Source organism: Arachis ipaensis, chromosome B8, assembly GCF_059453495.1.
Source record: "Arachis ipaensis isolate K30076 ecotype BB chromosome B8, ASM5945349v1, whole genome shotgun sequence".
In the NCBI taxonomy this organism is placed as follows: Eukaryota; Viridiplantae; Streptophyta; class Magnoliopsida; order Fabales; family Fabaceae; genus Arachis; species Arachis ipaensis.
In genome coordinates, this window is record NC_142443.1 from 65971547 (window position 1) to 65974669 (window position 3123).

The 3123-nt window shown below is 39.4% G+C and overlaps 1 non-coding gene across 1 annotated transcript; it reads left to right on the forward strand.

Moving 5' to 3' along the window:
* The first annotated feature begins 1408 nt into the window (after positions 1 to 1408).
* On the forward strand, positions 1409 to 1516 carry LOC148548407 (small nucleolar RNA R71). The gene has a single exon (XR_015897964.1). It is a non-coding gene; the product is annotated as a small nucleolar RNA R71 (small nucleolar RNA).
* Positions 1517 to 3123: the final 1607 nt, after the last annotated feature.

Sequence of the window (3123 nt, forward strand, 5' to 3'; positions counted from 1 at the left end):
TGACACATGCTCCTAAATCGCATATGCAATCATAAATTACTACACCATCAATAGTACAACTAACTATGCAAGGACTTGGATCACTACATTTTTCAGGTAATCCTCCCATTAAAGCAGATATAGAACTACCTAAAGGAATAGTTTCTAATTCATTAATCTTGTCTTTATGGATACATAAGTCTTTTAGAAACTTTGCATATTTAGGTACCTGCTGAATAACATCAAAAAGGGGGACAGTTACCTCGACCATTTTGAATATCTCTACCATTTTAGGATCAGGTTCCAGCTGCTTCCTGGGCTTCCTTGCAAGCTGTGGAAATGGAATGGGAACAGTGGTTTCCGTGGTGCCTGCGCCTTTTGGTGCTTCTTCTTGTAGTTGAGCTATCTCTTCTTCAGCTATGTCCTGTATATCCTCTTCCTCTTCAACATCTTCGATTTCCACCACCTCTTCAGCTGAGGCGTATTCTGGTGAGCTTGGTTCCTCCTGATTCCTCTCCTGCAGTGTAGTTCCAGACCTCAGGGTAATGGCATTAATGCCTCCCTTTGGATTGGGTAATGGTTGAGAGGGAATTCTAGTGGTGCTTGAAGGTTGGTTACTGAAATTTTGTGCTGAACCAAACTGTGTCATAAAAGCTTGCAGAGTAGAGGTGAGACCATTCAGACTGGCGTTAATACTATTCACGATGGTACTTTCCATGTCCAGTTGTCTTTTCTCAAAAGCTTGTAATAAATCTTCATTAGAAGATACAGAAGAATGAGTAAATTGAGAGGTTTGTTGTTGATTGTTCGGTGGTCCTTGGTTTTGCCTCAGGTGAGGTGCTCGGTAAGGTTGATTTTGCTGTCTGTTGTTGTTATTATTCCACCTCTGATTTCCCTGATTATCTCTACCTCCCCTGTTATTGTTGTCCCTCCAATTCTGGTTTGAATTGTCCTGCCATCCATGGTTATTATTTCCACTTTGATTGTACCCTTGGTTGGGGCGGTCATAGAAGTTGTGAGTGGATGCCACCATGTTGTCTTCTTGTTGGAGCTGCGGGCATTCATCAGCGTAATGGCTGTAATCAACACAAATTCCGCAACTTCTTTGTGGGACTAGTTGTTGGTTTTGCTACGGTTGAGTTTGCTGAGCTTGTTGATTCAACTGCATTTGTTTCAGCAGGTTGGTCATCTCACAGATGCTTTGAGTTAGAGCAGAAGTCTCTCTGCCAGAAGATACTTCTGCAACGGCTTCTGAACGACCTTGCTTCTGTCTGTGGTTTCGAGTAGATTCAGCTAAATCACTGATCAATTGCCAAGCTTCATCAGTGGTTTTGTACTTCTTCATAGATCCATTGCTGGCACTTTCCAATGTGGTCTTATCTTGGGGCCTCATACCTTGTGTGATATAGCTGAGTAGCACGATCTTGTCAATCATGTGGTGGGGGCATGCTTCCAGAAGATTATTGAAGCGCTCCCAGTATTCAAAGAGAGTCTCATTGTCGTCCTGAACAATCATAGAGATATCCTTCCTCAGTTTATCAGTAACTTCAGATGGAAAGAATTTCTCCAGAAACTCCTTTCTGAGAGTATCCCAGTTGGATACATTTGCTATAGGTTGAGTGTAGTACCACTCTCTTGCTTTTCCCTCAAGAGAGAACGGAAAAGCTTTCAGCAGAATTGAAGTTTCATCAGTGCCGTCACGCCTGACAGTAGAACAGGCTGCCTGGAAATCTCTCAAGTGCTTGATAAGCTCTTGAGCAGGTAGGCCATGAAACTTGGGCATCAAATTTAACAGTGCGGTCTTTATTTCAAAATCTGTAGCTACCGCTGGATGATGCGCTTGAAACGGTTGCATTGTAAAATCAGGAGCTCCTTCCTCCTGAATGGTAACTCTTCTAGCTGCCATGTTTTCTGCACGTAAAACAACCGAATTAGTAGAACGGGGCTGGTTTCTTCCTCAGATTCACTTTCAGATCCGCCCTCAGAGCGAGCTAACCTACGCTATTCTCACCTTATTCGTGAAATAGTCCTTTCAATTTCAGGATCGAATATTAGCAAGCGCGGATCAGGAAGTGAACGCGTCATTTGACGGAAGAAACATGCAGCTCATAGTAGCAAAATTAAATAAAATCCAAATAAATAAATTCTAATTAATAAAATTAGCACTCTATTGCAACTCCCTGGCGACGGCGCCAAAAATTGATGGGAAGCAGAAGCTGATGAATTAAAAAATTATTAGAATTGATACGATGCAAGTATAGTTCTTAATTCACCGAAAATCTGCCTATCAATTTAGAAATGTGTCATAAAGAGTTTAAATCAAAATTACTAGGAGTTTTAAGTCCCAGGTCGTCTCCCAACGAGTTGCAGAGAAGGGTGCTATCTTATTAATCAGAGGTTCGAAGAAATTGAGGTAAGTAAATTGGAATATAAACTGAGGGAAATTAAATGATATGAATAAAAGCCTTGACTGGAAATTGATTAGTTAGAATCTCTATCATTGATGGAGTGATTTTTAAGATTGATTTATAATTAACGGTTACTCTGTTTAGTTATCCTTTACTAGGTAAGGGAAAGTCAAACAAGTTAGATTACTAGATCCGTTCACGAGTTACAACCCACTTAGTTCAAAGGGATTGACGTTGGTGACAGGGTAGCAATTCAACAATTAACCCAATTACAAATTTTCTTTCAATCCTTCCAACTCACAAGTTCCTTTTCAATCAATTCCCCATCAAGTAATGAAACTACTCACGCATTGTAAATAATAAATCCATAACACATAAAAGGGAATTAAAAGAAGACATGATTATTGGAATTGAAATTGAATTAAAAAGAAATAATCCTTGCATTAATTAATCATAAAAGTATCTGAATGACAAAATTGAACATAACAAAGAACATGGAAGAATAAAACCAAGTTAAGAGAACAAACTAGAATGATGAAGTCTTGATGAGGAAATAACTCTTCTCAATGTTCCAATGCTAAGGCCAATTGAAAATTAAAATTCTAAAAACTAGAGAGAAAAAAACCTAAGAGAGTGAAAAACTAGATCTAAAACTACTGAATGAATGTGTGTGTTGTTTCTGCATATTCTCTGACTCTAGTCTACTGTTCCGGGCTGAAAACTGGGCCGAAATAAG